The sequence below is a fragment of the Talpa europaea genome, assembly GCF_964194135.1.
Source record: "Talpa europaea genome assembly, chromosome: 1".
Lineage (NCBI taxonomy): Eukaryota > Metazoa > Chordata > Mammalia > Eulipotyphla > Talpidae > Talpa > Talpa europaea.
Genome location: NC_140073.1, coordinates 11,531,947 through 11,555,431, shown reverse-complemented (window position 1 = coordinate 11,555,431; position 23,485 = coordinate 11,531,947). Strand labels below are relative to the sequence as shown.

Here is a 23,485-nt window from a genome sequence, read left to right as displayed (position 1 = left end):
GCACCAGCAGGGGAGGCCCATAGAAGTAAGTTTTTATGGAACAATTCATCAGCAGGCACAAAGATGTGTGCACACACAGATACATATGATGACACCTTTGAACTACCAAATAGGGTTTAATATATGGTATTGTGTTTACTGAATAGTTTTTCTACTTTGACCTCTCCCTCGGATTCAACTCTCCCTTCTTTAATGCCAGTCCAAACCATGGTCCCCAGATTCTTCTGCAAATTATTGAAAAAGACTATCATTGGTTTAGTATTGTTTGAGAATCAGAAAGAACAGATTAGAATCTTGTTCTTTCAGTTGCAACTCTGTTATCTGAGGTTTTATAGCCTTATGTTCGCATCTCTAAAAGTAGCATGATAATACCACCTCATGGTTTGTTAGGTGAATAATTTGATGGAACATGTATGCAGATGATCACAATATGTTGTGGACACATAAAAAAGGACTCATTTATTTTTATGACTGTGTACAGACTTAATGTTATAGGAAGGACAAACACTGAGCAATAACACAGAGAAATATTTAACCAGACCATAAACTCAAAAAGAATCATCACCAATTTTACACACAATGAGGCAATAGGAATTCTCATATCTGTAGCTGTTTATCCCAGGGAGGATTCTCAGTGTTTGTATCTGGATGAAACTTTTGATTATTTATATCATTTAATAAACTTTTTTTCTCTGTTGTGTATGTGAAATATAATTGAATTTTGTTTCATCCTTATTATGATTAATAATTATGAAAGAAGGTATTTCAGAAAAAGTGTGGTACTTGAGAATTGGTGTCAGAGAGCTGGGGACTACAATTTACTTAATTACTATGAGTCTCAAAATTTTTGACTATCAAATTTGGTTAGTTATTTATGAATTATCTTTTCAAGAACTGTGCTGAGAATAAAATGCTCTATCACTATATATGTCTGAAAAGTAAGTGTTAAAAATAGTGATTACGTGGCCCCCCTGGTGGTGCATGGGGTTAAGTCGCAGAACTGTGAAGCTCTCCACAGCCACTGCAGCAATAGTTCAATCCCCAGCCAGCCAGGGAGCAACCCACATGGTGCAGCAGACCTCTCCTGACTCGCCAGATGCTCCCCTCAGCAGTATATTTCTGTCAATCTGCCTGTTCTTTTCCCCACTCTGTCTCTGGTGAATCCTCTCACCCCCCCACACCTCTGGCCTGTACCCCAGCTCTTGTATGCATAAATAAATAAATCTTTAAAAAATAGTGATTACATATGGAAAATAGCAACCTTTAACAAGTATCAGCACTATGAAAACTTACCTTAGCTGCTTTAGATGATTTTAGAGATGTTGGGGGGTGTTCAGAAGTAATCTCTCCTTGAAACTTGTGATAAGTAGCTTTTCTTATGAAAAGATATGTCACACATGGGAAGAACCTTTTCAGATGATTCGCTGTCAAATCTGCATTTGTTAAGAAGTTGTATACATTGAACATGTGCAATTTTTTGGGGGAGTGTATCATTGATACCTTAGTAAACCTATTTTTAAAAAACAAAATCTCATGAGTATAAACCATTTCATAGAGCCCAAAGCCTCAAAACTTTTTTTGGAACTCACTGTTAGTTTTTGGATTTAGCATGCATTCCCTGGAAGCACTATGGCGAATCATCCTCTATCCACGATTGTGGTCCTGCAGGGAAAAAGGCAGACAGTGTGGAGAAGATACATTCAGAAGACCCTCTCTGCCCAGGAGGAGATGTGAATAGCACCCAAATACATGTTCACTTGCCTTTATAGATTTTAGAAAGGTTTCTATAAAGGTTTGGGGACCTTGTCTTGTAGCTGCTGTTTTCTCCCCTAGGATTTAATTAGCTCTTTTGATGGAAAGGTTTTGTCTTAGAAGCAGGTAGTCTGAAGAGACAGGTTTGAGAAACACCCATTTTTTTTTTTTTTGAGTAGGGAATTGTATTCCCTTCACTTAGAACCTAAACACACGAGCATCCCATTTTCCTGTTAAGAAAGTCGTTGTCATGTGGATTCCTGGGTGCCAGCACTGTGTGGACTGTGATATATTCATAGCTTCCCTGTTGACTCATATCACAGATAGAGTCTATTTCTGATCAATATTAAACCTTTATTGGGAAGGCAGTATTGCTATCTTGAGAGCTAGATCAGTGAGGGCATGGCATTTAATTGGCAGTCATTTAAAATGTTTCATTTTAAAAGCTATTTTTTTCCTCCTGAAATATAATGAGCAAGTAAAATTGCATGTATTTAAAGTATGTATGTGAATATTTTGATATAACTAGGTATGTGGAATAATTGCCACAATCAAGCTATTTAACATTTTCCATGATTCACAGAGTTGATATTTTATTTTTGTTGTGATGAGAGCACTGTATATCTACCCTTACTAAATTTCAACTCTGCAATACAATATTAACTTTAATTAAATTTTTATATAGATTTCCAGAAATTCATCTTGTGTAACTGAAAGGTTGTACCCCTTGATCAACATCTTCCTATTTCTTCCTCCTCCAGGCTCTGGCAACCACTTTTTTATTCTGCTTCCATGAGTCTTACTCTTGTATATTTCATAAGCTCATGCACTATTGCTCTTTCTATCTGGCTTAATTTCACTTATCAGTTTTGTCCGAGTCCATTCATGTCATCACACATGATAAGTTTTCTTCATTTAAAAGACTGTATAGGGCCTCCCCGGTGGTGCAGCGGTTGAGCGCTGGGTTGAGAAGCTGCCGGCGGCCTCTGTAGCGCAGGTTCGATCCCCGGCTGCTCCCCGGCCACCTGAGGAGGGTCCCACATGGCGCGCAGACCTCTCCTGCCGCCCGCTGCTCCCCTCAGCAGTGTACTTCGGTCCTTCTGCCTGCTCTGCTCCCCGCTCTGGCTCTGGTGAATTCTCTCACCCTCCCGTGCTTCTGAATGTACCCAGTGCTTGTATACATAAATAAATATATATATATTTTTTAAATAAAAGACTATATACTATCCTATTCCGTTTTGATGGGGTTGCATGTGTTAGTGTGTGTGACAATTTCTTTACTTGTTTACAGTAGACATATAGGTTGTTTCCATATCTTCACTGTGAATAATGTTGCAATAAAAATGAATGTAGATATCTATTTGAGATACTGATTTTAGTAGTTTAAGCTGTCTTTGCTCAGATTTTGGTTAATAGATTATAGCAGATTTTTTTCAATTAAATGATATAATTTCACACTCTGCTTGAATAGCTAGTTCAAAATGAAAGTGTACAGTGCACTTGAAGAGACATGGAAAAGTATAATTAATTGCACTTATAACAATATGGAAGTACAAACACACCAAGTGATATATAATATAGTTCAGCTCATATCCTGAAATTGTTCACATTCTCAGTCCCTCACTTTCTTAATCCAGTCTAGGACGCATGTTACAAAATATCTTTCCTCTCTAACAGATCTTTTATTTTTTTATTTTAATAAATTGTTTTTTTATTTTTTACATCATTGTTCATTTTTAAACAATATTTGCTTCTCCACCCCCCCTCACGTGTACTCCCCATATAGTTTTCTCTACCAATGCACCCGTGCACCATCACATCAGTTACCTGAGCTCTTCCCTCCTTCCTTCTAATCCCTCTCTCTCCTCCCCTGCAGGATGTCTCTGATTTATAGTTGTCTGTTTTTGCTTTGTTCTGTTTTGTACTGTTATTTTTTTACGCTGATATCTTATTTGGTCCCCCTGTATTCCTGCTATAATTGAAACCATCCTATATTTTTCTTTTTCCTTCTGGCTTATTTCACTGAGCATAATTCCTTTTAGCTCCATCCACGTTGCTGTGAATGGCATGAGTTTACCTTTTTGATTGCTGAATAATACTCCATTGTTTATATATACCACATCTTCTTGATCCAGTCATCTGTTTTTGGGCATTTGGGTGGTTTCCAGTTTTTACCTATTGTAAATAGTGCTGCAGTAAACATAGGGGTACAGGTGTTCTTTTGAATCAATGTTTTTGTGTCCTTTGGGTAGATCTTTAGGACTGGAATTGCCGGATCATATGGTTCCTCCATTTTTAGTAGACTGAGGAACCTCCAGACAGCTTTCCATAGTGGTTGGACCAATTTGCACTTCCACCAGCAATGTAGGAGAGTTCCTTTTTCACCACATCCTCACCAACATTTTTTTTGTTGTTGTTGCTTATTTTTTTGATATGTGCCATTCTTACTGGTGTAAGATGGTATCTCAATGTGATTTTGATTTGTATTTCCTTGATTATAAGGGATGTTGAACATTTTTCATATGCCTGTTGGCCATTTGCATTTCCTCTTTGGAGATGTGTCTTTTAAGTTCTTCTGCCCATTTCTTGACTGGATTGTTTACTTTGTTTTTGTTGACTAGTGTGAGTTCTTTGTATATCTTTGTGATCAGTCCTTCATCAGTTGTATGGAGTGTAAAGATTTTTTTCCCAATCGGTGGGGTGGCTCTTCGTTTTGGTTAATGTCTCTTTTGCTGTACAGAAGCTTTTCTGTGTAATGTAATCCCAGGTGTTTATCTTTTCCTTGACTTTCTTTGCTTTGCGTGATGAGTCTTTATTTATTTTTTATTTTTTATTATTATTTTTACTGAAGTAACGTTACAACATTATATAAGTTTTAGGTGTACATGTTTAAAGACCAGCATGTGTATATGCTACATTAAGCCCACTACTAAAACCCCAATTCTATTCTTCACTATAAAATTGTTATCTCTTACCCAGTTTACCCACCCTCTTCTCGTCTTTCCTTTCTGGTGACCGCTAATTGATCTAACTGTTTAAAATTTTGTTTGTTTTCCTTAGTTCATCTGCTTGTTTCTATCACATGAGTGAAATCATATGGTACTTGTTTTTCTCTGAATGATTTCACTGAACAGAAGCTATTCTGAAGTCATCCATGTTCAAATGGCAGGATTTCATTTTTTCTATAGCTGAGTAGTATACCATTGTGGAAATACATTACATCTTCTTTATCTATTTGTCTGTTGATGGGAACATAGGTTGTTTCCAGCTGCTGGCAATTTGAAATAGTGCATGAAATAGTACTTATACAGTTTAAGTACTATTTTTTGGCATCCACATCGCTTCCTTTAGAATACCTTCCACTTCAACCCCATCACCTCATTGCACAGATACATGGTACTGTGTTATTTTCTATAGTGCTTGATACTTTTTTTTTTTAATAGTTGAGATCTTGCATCACGATGCCAGAGACAGTTCTGTCACTATTCACTGTTGATTTTGGGTCAGTTACCTAAACTCATAGTGCCTCAGTTTTCATCTCTTTGTAAATGGGGATACTAACGGTGCTCATTACAAAGGGGATGTCAGGTAATGTGTTTCACGTGGGACCTAGTGCACTGCACTCAGTAGTTTGTTACTGTCATTGTTACTATTGACTAACACAGTGCCAGGTACATTTATGATGTTCCACAAACTTTTACTATTGAAAAAAAGAAGACTGTAGAATCCAAGTTCTGACTGCAAGCCTGATAATTATCCAAGATTGGTAGTGAATGCTAACCTTTGTTAAATGTCATGGTTTGGTCAGAAGGACCATGGGAGAGTGGGAAAAGCAGTTGGTTGCCATTTTGGCAAAGACTCCTAACATTAATTATTCTTCCCTTGAGGAATTAGCACAGAGGTGAGTTGTCTGTATGAATAAAGTCATGTCTGTGTATAGCAAGCACTGAAAGAGTTGAAAAGGTAGGACTGTGAAGATTTCTCACTCTGATTAGACATGGGATCCTAGACACATGAGGGAGTAAATATGTGGCTTTGCATTGAGCACAGGTGCTCTGAAAAAGAACTTAGAAGACTCAGTTTCCACAGATTTCCTCATCCAGGAGACCTTACATCATCTGCATGTATCTTGGTAATTGGATTTGCTTTTCTAGCTTTAAAATGGCTACCATGTTTTTAGGGCTAATATTATGGCTATCAGACCAAATTCTATACAAAAACTAAAAAAACCTGTGAACTTCTGTGAGTCCCATAGAAATAGAAACCTGCTAGGACTACTGAAATTTTAATCTGCTCTCCAAGCTCATTTTAAGTACAAAGTAATATATCTAAGGGGAATGGGGGAAAAAAGTCTAGTCTCTGGGATAGTTTATTATTCAAAGCTGTCAGGTCAAGCTGAGGAATTCTAGCACACAGCATTGTTATGTAAAAGAAGCACAGCTTTTCTGATTTTTCTTTTGGGACTTTTCTAGAAACTCTTGGAATGTTTTTTTACAGTAAATTTACAGTATTTTAAGATAACTGTGACTCTATGGCATGTACTTGGGACTGAAGCCCTGGAGAGTTTAAGGATTGAATATGTAGAGAGCCATTTGATGACAAGTCAATAGCTCAAAACCCTAAATACTGAGGTGGGAAAAATAGCTTTTTATTTTGACCACTTTGTATGTAAGAACCACCTGTGACTTATTTGTCATATTTTTGTTTGATAATGATATTAAGGGCCATAATTAACATGTTTGATGGAAAGTTTGGATTCTAAGCGAGCATACCCTCTTAAAAAATAAGTCTTAGACAGCTTTGAGGTATGTCAATTTTCCTCTTCCTACTTTCTCTTTTCCTTCCTTCATTTATCCTTTTCTCTTCCTCTTCTGCCCTCTGCTCCTCTCCCATAAATTCATGTCTGTATATTGTGAGAATTGAAGGAGTCAAGAAATTGGTACTTCTCTCCTCTCTCTTCTGTCCCTTACCCCACTCCTCTTTTATCTCTTTCCACATCCCCCTCCTTTTTTTTCCTCCTCCCAAATGCTTTATAATAAATACCTTATGTTGTCTAGACTGTGGATATAAAAATGAATAGCTCATAAGACGGGTTGGCACAACATTCTGCAAAGCATGTATGTGAAGATGAACGGGGTGGAAGTTCCCTGTTTCCTGGCAAACTCCTCACTCAGTCATAAGAGTCCAATCTACAAAGTGTAAATTTGTTATGTTTTGGGATATGGATTCAGAAAATGAATTAATGAAATGAATAGACAATAAATCCCACAAAACAAGCAAAGTAAATTATGATTAAACTTTTAGGTAATGATTCTCTTAATAGCTTTTATTTTTGTTGTTATTTTTCTGCTGACCTTTGTTTTTGACATTAATCTTTGTTTTCCTTGTTCTGTTTTTCCTCACTTCGTTATCACAAGTTTTCAAAGTATTTGTTGGAGATATTTATTACTTGTATTTATCACTTGTTTAACAAATTGAAAAAATTTAGGCACAGAGGTAAATTAATGCTATAGTTCTAATAAGGGGTAGATCCTGAAGCCCAAACCAAGCCGTAGGATTTTAAACCCATGTCTTCTTTGCTTAATGCATTTATATGTTTCTCTTTCATCTTTTTCTTCTACTTTCTTTCATTTTGAGCTCTTTCTTTTCCCTCTCTCAGTAAATTCTTTATTTACTTTGGCCAATTTTGGGGGTTAAAAAATTAATAAGATAAGTTATGGTTCAGGAACGAAATTCTGTTTTTCTTTAAAGTTTTATTTTTATTTATGCATACAAGAACTGGGTGTAGGCCAGAGGTGCCTCTGGTGAGAGGATTCGCCAGAGACAGGGTGGGGAGCAGAACAGTCAGATCTAGTGAAATACACTGCTGACGGGAGCAATAGGTGATTCAGGAGAGGTCTGCTGCACCATGTGTGGTAGCTTGCTGGCTAGAGATTGAAATCATGGCCATCCCTTTTATTATTGAAACAAGGAACATCAAATACTTGGGAATAAACCTAACAAAAGAGGTAAAGGACCTATACAAAGATCTGTAAAACACTACTCAAAGAAATAGAAGACACAAAGAAATTGAATACATCCCCTGCTCATGGATTGGAAGAATTAGCATTATTAAAATGGCGATCCTACCAAAAGCAATTTACAGATACAATGCTATTCCAATAAAAATATCACTGACATTCTAAAAGAAATAGAACAAATATTGATGTAATTCATATGGAGCACCAAAAACCCCAAATAGCCAAAGCTCTCCTGAACAAAAACAGAAGGGAATGGAGGCATCACATGCCCATATATCAAACTAGACTACAAAGCCATAATCAAAACTGCATGATATTGGAACAAGAACAGACACATGGACCAGTGGAACTGAATAGAAAATCCAGAAATAAACCCACAGATTAACAGTCAACTAATCTTTGACAAAGGAACAAAGAATATCCAATGGAGCAAAGAGAGTTTGTTCAATAAATGTTGCTGGGAAAACTGGTTGCTACATGCAAAAGAATGAAGCTTGGCTACTACCTTACACCATGTTTGTGATTCTTGATCCTCCCATGGTGGGTGAATACGTGTGACATAACAAATACACTCCAATGTTACAGTTTCCCTTAGTCTTGGCATTCCTTCCTCTGTATTAATTATTTTTTTTAAACATTTATTTATTTATTTATTTATTTGTACAAGCACTGGGTACAGTCAGAAGCGTGGGAGGGTGAGAGAATTCACCAGAGTCAGCGGAAAGCAGAGCAGGCAGAGTGACGAAGTACACTGCTGAGGGGAACAGCAGGTGGCAGGAGGGGTCTGCGCGCCATTTAGGACCCTCACCCTGTGGCCGTGGATCGAACTGGCACTGCAGAAGCTGGGGGCAGCTTCGCAACCCAGCGCTCAACCACTGCACCACCGGGGAGGCCCCCCTTCCTCTGTATTAAACCAAGGCAGGTTGGGCCCTCTCAATTCACTGACTGTGGGGTCCATGTCAACTGACTAAACAACCTGCCAGAGCTATTTCTTATTCCCTGAGCTGCAACAACTAAGTCCAATCTCTGTGCAGTGGGCCCCTATCAATAAATTCAGCCTGGTGCAAGTGTGTGTTGCTTTCCCTGCTATCCTACATCCTTAAGATCCATTTGAATACACATTCCCTGGTTTTCTGTCTATACATTAGAAAAGTCATGTTGTCTTTTGGAGGAGATTGCACCTTCTTCTAGGTTGTACCTTACACTTACTTGTAGGGATCAGCTGGGACTTGAGTCTAGTTATGGGTCTAGAAGCAAAAAGGGAAGTGTGGGGTACCAGCATGTCCTAGAGGGCAGCAGCCTTAGAGGAGACCCTTCCAGTTTGCTCAGGCAGAGCAGGGCTATTCCTTCAGAGGGGGAGGCTGCTGTGGGGTGAGAGAATCTTTGCCTCTTCTCCTGGCTCATTTCTGTGGTCCATTTCCTCAGTTTCCTAATGCAGCCAGTGATTTATGTCAACACCTGCATTTCATCCATGATTTTTATTTCCCTCTAATTGTGATCTTATACCAAGTTCTTTAGGATATAATGCATACATTTATTTCTTGAACACTTTCTATATGTTTGGGTTTCCTAGATGCAGACTCTGAGATGGGGATTTTTATGAGTGTGCTTAAAAATTTAAATGTAAATTTCTTAAATTTGGGCCTCCCCGGTGGCGCACTGGTTGAGCCCTGGGTTGCGAAGCTTCCTGCAGCCTCTGCAGTGCTGCTTCGATCCTGGCTGCCTGGCGAGGGTCCCATATGGCACGCAGAACTCTCCTGCCGTGCCCGCTGCTCCCCTCAGCAGTGTATTTCGTCGGTCGACCTGTTCTGCTCCCCGCTCTGGGTCTGGAGGATTCTCTCACCCTTCTGTGCTTCTGACTGTACCCAGTGCTGTATAAATCAATCAATCAATCTTTAAAAAACATTCTTAAATTTAAATTTTTATGAATGCGATGTATAAAAATAAGTGATAATGTAAAGTCAATTATGGTAAGGGAGAAAAAAGGACATGGCCTCCATTAGAGTCTGCCTTCACCTGGAGCAGGGGAGCTCCAGAGAAAAATTTGTATTACTTCCACCTCAAGAGAAAGGGGACCAGCCTTGTTTCTTTAACCCCTATGGTAGCTAGTGAGAGATCACAGGTGGTCACTGAAGAGGTGGACACAAGCACCCCGATTTCCCTGGCACCTTTGGCAAGAGAGGACTGGATCTGTGGGCTGTTAGCCATCCAGGCACGTAACAACTGGTGTGTGGGTGCCCTGGCCCATAGAAGGAGGTGAACTGGACTAAGCAGTATTCTCCACACTGCATCACCATTGGCACCCCCAGAGTTCAGGCCTCCATCCTTGTACACCCAAATCATTATAGTAACCTAACTGCTCCTCTGCCACCAGTCTTGTCTCATTCCATCATTTCCCATATTTCACTCTAACATTCAAGCCAAGCTGCATAACTCACAAGCTTACACAGCTCTTTGAACGGTACTTAGCTTTCAGCTTGGACACTGTTATGAGGCCCTTTTTTATCTTCCCTGTTCAGAATGCTCCAATTTCATCTCTTGCTATTTACCCTTTTGCAAACTCAGTATCCTGCTTGGTACCTAGCATGACATGGAGGTTCAACAAGTGATGGTGACTTAGATGAATTAATAATGCCAGCCAGATGAATAATAAAGCCAGTGGAATTGGTCAGCTGTCCTGCATACTCTTTTTTTCACCACCTGGCATGTACTATGGCTTCCTTCTCCTAGGACTCTCCTCTCCATTTCATGGCCATTTGCTTTGCCAACAGACTTCTTCTGGGTCCTGTATTTGCTTTCTTTTCTTCTAGGAAGTCTTTCCTCACCTGAGAGGTCATGGTTCCTTTGCAGTGTGCTCTTATAGTATGCTGTGTTTCTTCTGTGCTGCTGTTTACAATACTGTTGTCATTTTCTACTCTTTTCTGGGATTCTTTCAGTGGATCCATCAGTCTGTGAAGGGAGGACCCATACAAGTCCTAGCAATTATCAATGAGTCTGATATATTCCTAAGGCTCAAAATATTTGTTGCTTAGTACATAGTACCTTAGTACCTTAAATTGTTTGCTGTGCAGATGGAGCTGCATATTTCTAAAAATAGCTGTTAGTAATGACATGTTACCCCAAAATAAAATAAATTACAGAGTAATATACCAAGCAATTCATATTCATGGGATAATAAAATCTTGCTGAAGGCAGGGAAAGTATCGAGGTAAATGATTGCATATAGGTAGTGATTTGCTGAGAGTCTGTTTTAATTTATACTCATCCTCATTTTTGAAAAGGGTGAAAACAAATTGTGGTTTCCCAAAACATCAAACTAGAATGCTCCTCAACATTCGATACATATAAAGGTATGAAAGAATTCTCTAGCCCCCAGTATTATCTTTGTGCTCTGTATTTCAGTGATAATTTATTTTACTTAATACTTTAGCTCAACATTATCATGCACATTGTGATACCTTATTGAAATAATGTTAAAGAGTAGGCAAAATTTTTATTGAGTATAATTGTATATTTAATAGAAATTCGTGTTTGACATTGAGATTTTCTTTTTCAGCTCTTTCTGATAGATTAGCAGCCTGAGATACATAAACAATAGCGAAGCATTCTGAAATCTACAAGGAATTTGAAAAATGTTGTAATTTTCATTAAGTGGTTACATAGGTTCAATAGCCCATTACTTTAAACTCTAAAAAAGTTATATGCTATAAAGATACAAGCAATATATTGTTATACTACTATGATATCTAAAAATGAAGTTATTAACGACAAATGATTGGTATTTTAGTTATAGATAATAAACTAACAATCTCTTGCTGAAAAAAAGGTAACTAGTACAATTATCTTATAACTCACATAATCATTACTTGACAGTGTATTATAGCTGCTGAGACCACAGTCTGGGGTATCAGATTTTGATTACTGGTTCTTTGATATACCTGCTTTTGGCACCTTATATTTTTTGTCAGTTTCTTCACTTGAAGTAGGGGGCGTGAACAGTGCCTATCTCAGATGATTGTTACAGAGATTATGCTAGTTACAATATATTTCATTATTGCTTTTACTTTTATTAGAAAGCAAGACTGTGAATCTGTATGCATGGATGACTTAGTAAAACTAAACCCCATTTGGTACTATATTCTAAATATGCAGTCTCTAGATGATGTGGATGATGCTTTTCTCTTTCTGGCATGCTCTTTTTTTTCCTACCTCCAATGCATTGAGCTATTTCTTAATCCCATAGATATTCTTTTTTTTTTCAAAGATTTATTTATTTGTGTATGCAAGAACTGGGGTAGAGGCCGCAGGTGTGGGGGGATGGGTGAGAGGATTCAGCAGAGACAGAGTGGGGAACAGTACAGGCATATTGACCAAAATACACTGCTGAGGGGAGCAGCAGGTAAGACAGGAGAGGTCTGCTGCACCATGTGGGTAGCTCTGTGGCAGACTGGGGATAGAACTCGTGCTGCAGAGGCTGCGGATAGCTTCATAGTACTGCATCTTATCCCCTTGCACCACCTGAAATATCCCATAGATATTCCTTGCTGAGATCATTTGCCATGTATTTTGGACTCTTGCTTCAGCTGAATCAATTGTGTGCTCCAAATACACTTATTTGTCACCTGATATAGCTTTCTTACTGTACAATTTCTTCATGGCATCTTTCATCTGGGCATTTCTCAAGGTATAGATTAAGGGATTTAACATGGGAGTTATCATAGTGTAGAACACAGCAACTGCTTTATCAATGGACAGAGTAGCTGCGGGTCTCAAGTACATAAATGTGCAGGGCACAAAGAACATGATGACCACTGTGATGTGGGAGCCACAGGTGGAGAGGGCTTTGCGCTTTGCCTCCAAGCTGTGGTGCTTTAGAGAGCACAGAATGGCCACATAGGAGACCAACAAGAGGAGAAAGTTTAACAGACAAATGAACCCACTGTTGGCAGCAACAAAGAGCCCTAGAGTGTGGGTATCAGTGCAGCAAGATTGAGCACAGGATTCAGATCACACATAAAGTGATCTATGACATTAGGACCACAGAAAGGCAGTCGGAAGATGAAGAGGATCTGTATGGTGGCATGAATTAAGCCTCCCATCCATACAACTCCCACTAGCAGGCCACATACCTGCCAGTTCATGATGGTCGTGTAGTGTAGGGGCTTACAGATGGCCACATAGCGGTCATAAGCCATCACCGTGAGCAGGATGACCTCATTGCCTCCAAATGAATGTTCACAAAATATTTGGCTCATGCATCCATTGAATGAGATGGTCTTTTCATAGAGTGAATTTATGATCAGTTTGGGAGTGCTGACAGAGGAGTAGCAGGCATCAATGAAGGAGAGATGGGCCAGGAAATAGTACATTGGTGCCCCTAATGATGGGCTAGCATTTATGGTGATCACAATGAGCATATTTCCTATCACCGTGATGATGTAGATGAGAGAAAATACAACAAATACGATCTTCTGCATCTTTGGATTCTCTGTGAGTCCCAGTAGGACAAACTCTGTCACGTTGTTCCTAATCTCCATGCGTTTTATGTGATGATTAATTAAATGACCTGAAAACACAAAGTTTTTTAATTAATGAACCTTGGAAGTATTAAACAACTCCATTTTAGTAAGTAGTAAACACCTGGATTCTATTGAGTTGTCAATTCTTTTCTTTTTAAAGTCTTTTTTATTGAGTTAATATTAGTTTACAGCATTGGTCAACTCTTTTGAGATTTTTGTTTATAGAAATCAAAAAAGGTTGGGCTTCCCCTAGTGACACAGCAGTTGAGTGCTGGGCTGCGAAGCTGCCTGCAGCCTCTGCAGCACCGGTTCAATCCCCGACCACAGGAGAGGGTCCCACATGGCGCACAGACCTCTCCTGCCATGCCTGCTGCTCCCCTCAGCAGTGTATTTTGTTGGTCTGCCTTTCTGTTCCCCGCTCTGGCTCTGGTGAATTCTCTCACCCTCCTGCACTTCTGACTGTAGCCAGTGCTTGTATAAATAAATAAATAAATCTTCAAAAAAAAAAAAAGCAAAAAAGGTTATGCGTTGTGGAATATTACTCAAATTGCCTTACAAGTGAAGATTCTGTTAAAAGTATATTCAGGAGGAAATTTTGTAAACACACAAGTAGGAGACTTTAATCAGTGGAGATAACTTGATTAGAACCTAACTTGAAGTAATCACTTGCATACAGTGATAGCTATGTCTGAAAAGAGATATGGAAGATGGACACAAAGACCTTGAGTATAAAGCTATGGAATTTTTCATTTAATCACTAGAAAATTGGGAGTCTTGGGGAATTAATGACAATATGGATGGAAGGATAAAAAGGAGTTTGAAGAAAAGGGAATCTTGGATATTACTCTATTTAAAATGTTTTCATGTCTTGGGTTGAGGCTCAGTATGTGACTGATAATTATAATTTTAATTTATTTCAGAAGTAAGTTTTTTTTTTAAAGATTTGTTTATTTGTACAAGCACTGGGTACAGTCAGAAGTCCAGGAGGGTGAGAGAATTCATCAGAGCCAGAGCGGGGAACAGAACAGGAAGACTGATGAAATACACTGCTGAGGGGAGCAGTGGGCGCGGCAGGAGAGGTCTGCGTGCCATGTAGGACTCTTGCTTGTGGCCAGGGATCGAATGGGTACTGCAGATGTTGCAGGCAGCTTTGCAGCCCAGTGCGCAACCGCTGCACCAGCAGGGGAGGCCCATAGAAGTAAGTTTTTTATGGAACAATTCATCAGCAGGCACAAATATGTCGCACACACAGATACATACGATGACACCTTTAAACTACCAAATAGGGTTTAATATGTGGTATTGTTTTTACTGAATTGTTTTTCTACTTTGACCTCTCCCATGGATTCAACTCTCCCTTCTTTAATGCCAGTCCAAACCATGGTCCCCAGATTCTTCTGCCAAGTATTGAAAAAGACTGTCATTGGTTGAGTATTGTTTGAGAATCAGAAAGAACAGATTAGAATCTTGTTCTTTCAGTTGCAACTCTTTTATCTGAGGTTTTATAGCCTTATGTTTGCATCTCTAAAAGTAGCATGATAATACCACCTCATGGTTTTTTAGGTGAATAATTTGATGGAACATGTATGCAGATGATCACAATATGTTGTGGACACATAAAAAAGGACTCATTTATTTTTATGACTGTGTACAGACGTAATGTTATAGGAAGGACAAACACTGAGCAATAACACAGAGAAATATTTAACCAGACCATAAACTCAAAAAGAATCATCACCAATTTTACACTCAAAGAGGCAATAGGAATTCTCATATCTGTAGCTGTTTATCCCAGGGAGGATTCTCAGTGTTTGTATCTGGATGAAACTATTTGATTATTTATATCATTTAATAAACTTTTTTCCCTGTTGTGTATGTGAAATATAATTGAATTTTGTTTCATCCTTATTATGATTAATAATTACGAAAGAAGGTATTTCAGAAAAAGTGTGGTACTTGAGAATTGGTGTCAGAGAGCTGGGGACTACAATTTACTTAATTACTATGAGTCTCAAAATTTTTGACTATCAAATTAGGTTAGTATATTTATGAATTATCTTTTCAAGAACTGTGCTGAGAATAAAATGCTCTATCACTATATATGTCTGTAAAGTGTTCAAAATAGTGATTACAGGGCCTCCCTGGTGGCGCAAGGGGTACAGACGCAGAACTGTGAAGCTCTCCACAGCCACTGCAGCAATAGTTCGATCCCTAACCAGCCAGGTAGCAACCCACATGGCACAGCAGACCGCTCCTGACTCGCCAACACTCCCCTCGGCAGTATACTTCCGTCAATCTGCCTGTTCTGTTCCCCACTCTGTCTCTGCTGAATCCTCTCACCCCCCACACTTCTGGCTGTACCCCAGCTCTTGTATGCATAAATAAATAAATCTTTAAAAAATAGTGATTACATATGGAAAATAGTAACCTTTAACAAGTATCAGCACTATAAAAACTTACCTTAGCTGCTTTAGATGATTTTAGAGATGTTGGGGGGTGTTCAGAAGTAATCTCTCCTTGAAACTTGTGATAAGTAGCTTTTCTTATGAAAAGATAAGTCACACGTGGGAAGAACCTTTTCAGATGATTCGCTGTCAAATCTGCATTTGTTAAGAAGTTGTATACATTGAACATGTGCAGTTTTTTGGGGAGTGTATCACTGATACCTTAGTAAACCTATTTTTAAAAAACAAAATCTCATGAGTATAAACCATTTCATAGAGCCCAAAGCCTCAAAACTTTTTTTGGAACTCACTGTTAGTTTTGGATTTAGCATGCATTCCCTGGAAGCACTATGGCGAATCATCCTCTATTCATAACTGTGGTCCTGCAGGGATAAAGGCAGACAGTGTGGAGAAGATACATTCAGAAGACCCCCTCTGCCCAGAAAGAGATGTGAATAGCACCCAAACACATGTTCACTTGCCTTTATAGATTTTAGAAAGGTTTCTATAAAAGTTTGGGGACCTTGTCTTGTGGCTGCTGTTTTCTCCCCTAGGATTTAATTAGCTCTTTTGATGGAAAGGTTTTGTCTTAGAAGCAGGTAGTCTGAAGAGACAGGTTTGAGAAACACCCATATGTTTTTTTTTTTTTTTCTTGAGTAGGGAATTGTATTCCCTTCACTTAGAACCTAAACACACGAGCATCCCATTTTCCTGTTAAGAAAGTCGATGTCATGTGGATTCCTGGGTGCCAGCACTGTGTGGACTGTGATATATTCATAGCTTCCCTGTTGACTCATATCACAGATAGAGTCTATTTCTGATCAATATTAAACCTTTATTGGGAAGGCAGTATTGCTATCTTGAGAGCTAGATCAGTGAGGGCATGGCATTTAATTGGCAGTCATTTAAAATGTTTCATTTTAAAAGCTATTTTTTTCCTCCTGAAATATAATGAGCAAGTAAAATTGCATGTATTTAAAGTATGTATGTGAATATTTTGATATAACTAGGTGTGTGGAATAATTGCCACAGTCAAGCTATTTAACATTTTCCATGATTCACAGAGTTGCTATTTTATTTTTGTTGTGATGAGAGCACTGTATATCTACCCTATTAGTAAATTTCAACTCTACAATACAGTATTAACTTCGCTTAAATTTTTATATAGATTTCCAGAATTTCATCTTGTGTAACTGAAAGGTCATACCCCTTGATCAACTTCTTCCTATGTCTTCGTCCTCCAGACTCTGGCAACCACTTTTCTATTCTGCTAACATAAGTCCTACTGTTGTATATTTCATAAGCTCATGCACTATTGCTCTTTCTGTCTGGCTTAATTTTACTTATCACAATTTTGTCTGAGTCCATTCATGTCATCACACATGATGAGTTTTCTTCATTTAAAAGACTGTATAATATCCTATTCCGTTTTGATGGGGTTGCGTGTGTGTGTGTGTGTGTGTGTGTGTGTGTTTGTAACATTTTCTTTACTTGTTTACAGTGGACATATAGGTTGTTCCCATATCTTCACTAATGTGAATAATGTTGCAATAAGAATGAATGCAGATACCTATTTGAGATACTGATTTTAGTAGTTTAAGCTGTCTTTGCTCAGATTTTGGTTAATCTCCCTCCCCCAGGCTCTCGCAACCACTTTTTTATTCTGCTTCCATGAGTCTTATTCTTGTATATTTCATAAGCTCATGACTATTGCTCTTTCTGTCCGGCTTAATTTTACTTATCACAGTTTTGGCCGAGTCCATTCATGTCATCACACATGATAAGTTTTCTTCATTTAAAAGACTGTATAGGGCCTCTCCGGTGGCGCAGCGGTTGAGCGCTGGGTTGCAAAGCTGCCCGCAGCCTCTGCGACGCTGGTTCGATCCCCGGCTGCTCCCCGGCCACTGGAGGAGGGTCCCACATGGCACATAGACCTCTCCTGCCGCCCACTGCTCCCCTCAGCAGTGTACTTCGGTCCTTCTGCCTGTTCTGCTCCCCACTCTGGCTCTGGTGAATTCTCTCACCCTCCTGCGCTTCTGACTGTACCCAGTGCTTGTATCAATAAATAAATAAATAAGTAAATATTTAATAAATAAATAAAAAGACTGTATAATATCCTATTCCGTTTTGATGGGGTTGCGTGTGTGTGTGAGTGTGTGCGACATTTTCTTTATTTGTTTACAGTGGACATATAGGTTGTTTCCATATCTTCACTAATGTGAATAATGTTGCAATAAAAAGGAATGTAGATATCTATTTGAGATACTGATTTTAGTAGTTTAAGCTGTCTTTACTCAGATCTTGGTTAATAAATTAGAGCAGATTTTTTTTCAATTAAATGATGTAATTTCACACTCTGCTTAAATAATTTCCAGCTAGTTCAAAATGAAAGTGTACAGTGCACTTGAAGAGACATGGAAAAGTATAATTAATTGCACTTATAACAAGATGGAAGTACAAACACACCAAGTGATATATAATATAGTTCAGCTCATATCCTGAAATTGTTCACATTCTCAGGCCCTCACTTTCTTAATCCAGTCTAGGACTCATGTTACAAAATTTCTTTCCTCTCTAACAGATCTTTTATTCTTTTATTTTAATAAATTAATTATTTTTATTTTTTACATCATTGTTCATTTTTAAACAATATTTGCTTCTCCACGCCCCCCTCACGTGTACTCCCCATATAGTTTTCTTACCAATGCACCTGTGCACCATCACATCAGTTACCTGAGATCTTCCCTCCTTCCCTCTAATCCCTCTCCCTACTCTTCCCCTGCAGGATATCTCTGATTTATAGTTGTCTGTTTTTGCTTTGTTGTGTTTTGTACTGTTACTATTTTTTTACGCTTATGTCTTATTTGGTCCCCCTATATTCTTGCTATAATTGAAACCATCCGTATTTTTCTTTTTCCTTCTGGCTTATTTCACTGAGCATAATTCCTTCTAGCTCCATCCACATTGCTGTGAATGGCATGAGTTTACCTTTTTGATTGCTGAATAATACTCCACTGTATATATATATATATATATATATATATATATATATATATATATATATATATATATACCACATCTTCTTGATCCAGTCATCTATTTTTGGGCATTTGGGTGGTTTCCAGTTTTTACCTATTGTAAATAGTGCTGCAGTAAACATAGGGGTACAGGTGTTCTTTTGAATCAATGTTTTTGTGTCCTTTAGGTAGATCTTTAGGACTGGAATTGCCGGGTCATATGGTTGCTCCATTTGTAGTAGACTGAGGAACCTCCAGACAGCTCTCCATAGTGGTTGGACCAATTTACACTTCCACCAGCAATGTAGGAGAGTTCCTTTTTCACCACATCCTCATCAACCTTTTTTTTGTTGTTGCTTATTTTTTTGATATGTGCCATTCTTACTGGTGTAAGATGGTATCTCAATGTGGTTTTGATTTGTATTTCCCTGATTATAAGGGATGTTGAACATTTTTCATATGCCTGTTGGCCATTTGCATTTCCTCTTTGGAGATGTGTCTTTTAAGTTCTTCTGCCCATTTCTTGACTGGATTGTTTACTTTGTTTTTGTTGACTAGTGTGAGTTCTTTGTATATCTTTGTGATCAGTCCTTCATCAGTTGTATGGAGTGCAAAGATTTTTTTCCCCATCAGTGGGGTGGCTCTTCGTTTTGGTTAATGTCTCTTTTGCTGTACAGAAACTTTTCTGTGTAATGTAATCCCAGGTGTTTATCTTTTCCTTGACTTTCTTTGCTTTGCGTGATGAGTCTTTATTTATTTATTTATTTTTTCATTATTATTATTTTTACTGAAGTAACATTACAACATTATATAAGTTTTAGGTGTACATGTTTAAAAACCAGCATGTGTTTATGCTACATTAAGCCCACTACTAAAACCCCAATTCTATTCTTCACTTTAAAATTGTTGTCTCTTCTCCAGTTTACCCACCCTCTTCTCGTCTTTCCTTTCTGGTGACCACTAATTGATCTAACTGTTTAAAATTTTGTTTGTTTTCCTTAGTTCATCTGCTTGTTTCTATCACATGAGTGAAATCATATGGTACTTGTTTTTCTCTGAGTGATTTCACTGAACAGAAGCTATTCTAAAGTCATCCATGTTCAAATGGCAGGATTTCATTTTTTCTATAGCTGAGTAGTATTCCATTGTGTAAATACATCACATCTTCTTTATCTATTTGTCTGTTGATGGGAACAAAGGTTGTTTCCAGCTGCTGGCAATTTGAAATAGTGCGTGATGAGTCTTTAAAGATGTTATTGAGATGTATGTCTTGTAATTTTTTACCTTTATTTTCTTCTATATATTTTATGGTTTCAGGTCTTATGTCCAGTTCTTTTATACAATTTGAGTACCATTTTTTGGCATCCACATCGCTTCCTTAAGAACACCTTCCACTTCAACCCCATCACCTCATTGCACAGATACATGGTGCTGTGTTGTTTTCTATAGTGCTTGCTACTTTTTTTTTTTTTTTAATAGTTGAGATCTTGCATCATGAGGCCAAAGACGCTCTCTGGGTTGTGGAGGTAGATTTGTATATAACCTCAGTTCTGTCACTAGTCACTGTTGATTTTGGGTCAGTTACCTAAACTCATAGTGCCTCAGTTTTCATTCTCTTTGTAATTGGGGATACTAACAGTGCTCATTACAAAGGGGATGTGAGGTAATGTGTTTCACGTGGGACCTAGTGCATTGCACTCAGTAGTTTGTTATTTTCATTGTTACTATTGACTAACACAGTGCCAGGTACATTTTAGATGTTCCACAAACTTTTATTATTGACAAAAAGAAGACTGTAGAATCCAAGTTCTGACTGCAAGCCTGATAATTATCCAAGATTGGTAGTGAATGCTAACCTTTGTTAAATGTCATGGTTTGGTCAGAAGGACTGTGGGAAAGTGGGAAAAGCAGTTGGTTGCCATTTTGGCAAAGACTCCTAACATTAATTATTCTTCCCTTGAGGAAATAGCACAGAGGTGAGTTGTCTGTATGACTAAAGTAACGTCTATATATAGCAAGCAGTGAAAGAGTTGAAAAGGTAGGACTGTGAAGATTTCTCACTCTGATTAGACATGGGATCCTAGACACATGAGGGAGTAAATATGTGGCTTTGCATTGAGCACAGGTGCTCTGAAAAAGAACTTAGAAGTCTCAGTTTCCACAGATTTCCTCATCCAGGAGACCTTACATCATCTGCATGTATCTTGGTAATTGGATTTGCTTTTCTAGCTTTAAAAATGGCTACCATGTTTTTAGGGCTAATATTATGGCTATCAGACCAAATTCTATACAAAAACTAAAAAAACCTGTGAACTTCTGTGAGTCCCATAGAAATAGAAACCTGCTAGGACTACTGAAATTTTAATCTGCTCTCCAAGCTCATTTTAAGTACAAAGTAATATATCTAAGGAGAATGGGGGAAAAAAGTCTAGTCTCTGGGATAGTTTATTATTCAAAGCTGTCAGGTCAAGCTGAGGAATTCTAGCACACAGCACAAGAAGCACAAGTTTTCTGATTTTTCCTTTGGGATTTTTCTAGAAACTCTTGGAATGCTTTTTTATAGTAAATTTACAGTATTTTAAGATAACCATGACTCTATGGCATGTACTTGGGATTGAACCCCGAAAGATTCTAAGGATTGAGAATGTAGAGAGTCAATTGATGACAAGTCAATAGCTCAAACCCCTCAATATTGAGGTGGGCAAAATAAAAGTTCAAAAATTAAAAAAATATGCTTTTATTAAAGAAAATATTGAGGTGAGCAAAAATAACTTTTTATTCTGATCAGTTTGTATGTAAGAACTACCTATGACTTATTTGTCATATTTTTCTTTGATATTGATAATAACCGCCATAATTAATATGCTTGATGGAAAGTTTGGATTCTAAGCACAGCACAGCCTCTTAAAAAATAAGTCTTAGACAGCTTTGTGGTAAGTCAATTTTCCTCTTCCTTTCTTTCTCTTGCCTTCATTTATCCTTTTCTCTTCCCCTTCTTCCCTCTGCTTCTCTCCCAGAAATTATGTCTGTATATTGTGAGAATTGAAGGAGTTGAGAAATTGGTACTTCTCTCCTCTCTCTTCTATCCCTTACCCCCCTCCTCTTTTATCTCTCTCCACATCCCCCCCTCTTTTTCCCTCCTTCCAAATGCTTTATAATACCTCATGTTGGCCAGGACTGTTGGTATAAAAATGAATAGCTCATAAGACTGGTGTGGCACAACATTCTGCAAAGCATGTATGTGAAGATGAACTGCATGGAAGTTACCTGTTTCCTGGCAAACTCCTCACTCAGTCATAAGAGTCCAATCTACAAAGTGTAAATTTGCTATGTTTTGGGATATGGATTCAGCGAATGAATTAATGAAATGAATAGACAATAATTTCCATAAAACAACCAAAGTAAATAATGATTAAATCTTTAGGATAATGATTCTCTTAATAGCTTTTTGTTGTTGTTGTTGTTGTTTTGGTGGGACCCTCGCCAGCGGCTGGGGAATGAACTGGTGGTGCTGCAGAGGCTGCCGGCAGCCTTGCAGCTCAGCGCTCAACCGCTGCGCCACCAGGGGAGGCCCTGTTGTTGTTTACCTGCTGTCCTTTCTTGTTGACATTAATCTTTGTTTCCCTTGTTCTATTTTTCCTCACTTGGTTATCACAAGTTTTCAAAATATTTGTTGGAGGTATTAAGAGACAATTTTGAAAGTTTTTTTTTTTTTTTTTAGTAATGCTCCCAGTAGAATAGCAAACATATAATAGCAATCATAATAGTAGTATGGTAAAATATTTAATCTTCACAGTAATCTTAAATATAGATCTATTTATCATTTGTTAAACAAATTGAAAAAATTTAAGCACAAAGATAATTTAATGCTGTAGTTCTAATAAGGGTAGATCCTGAACCCCAAACCAAGCCTTTTGAACCCATGTCTTCCTTGTTTCTTAATGCATTTATACATTTCTCTTTCACTTTTTTCTTCTACCTTCTTTCATTTTGAGCTATTTCTTCTTCCCCTCTCAGTAAATTCTTTACTTACTTATTTTAGGCCAGTATTGGGTTTTAAAAATGAATAAGATTACAATTGTAGTAAAGCAAATTTTTTTTTTTTTTTTGCCATCAAGGACTCAGACTGATGACTACAAGAGATGAACATGACAGTGTGGCAAGTGCTACAATAGACATTTACCACAACCTGTGAGATTGAGAGAAGGTAGCAACACTATTTCCTCTTTTTTTGAGAAAGTGGAGGAGTTTCCAGATGGGTAAAGTAGAAAAAGATATAGTTCATGAATGAAATTCTGTTTTTCTTTTAAGGACTTATTTTTATTTATGCATATAATAACTGGGGTGTAGGCCAGAGGTGCCAGGGGTGAAAGGATTCACCAGAGACAAAGTGAGGAACAGAACAGGCAGATCTAGTGAAATACACTGCTGAGGGGAGCAGTGGGTGAGACAGGAGAGGCCTGCTGCACCGTGTGGGTTAGTTCCTTCGCTGGGGATTGAACTCATGCCACAGTGGCTGGCAGTAGTTTGATAGTGCTGAGACTTTAACCCATGCACCACCAGGATGGCCCCAGAAATTGTATGGTTTTGAGTCTTTGTGGCTTAAATTAGTGGAGCAATTTATAGTACTCACTGGAAAGTGTGTTCAGCCATGGTGGGGAAAATACATGGATCTTTGGGTTTTTGTGATGGTGCCAAGTGTATACGGCCACATCCTGGATTGATTCTTAAAT

At 38.1% G+C, this 23,485-nt stretch overlaps 1 pseudogene across 1 annotated transcript; it reads right to left on the bottom strand.

Moving 5' to 3' along the window:
* Positions 1-12,383: 12,383 nt before the first annotated feature.
* LOC311171540 (olfactory receptor 4C46-like) lies at positions 12,384-13,309 on the bottom strand (annotated as a pseudogene). The gene has a single exon. The product of its transcript is annotated as an olfactory receptor 4C46-like (transcript).
* Positions 13,310-23,485: the final 10,176 nt, after the last annotated feature.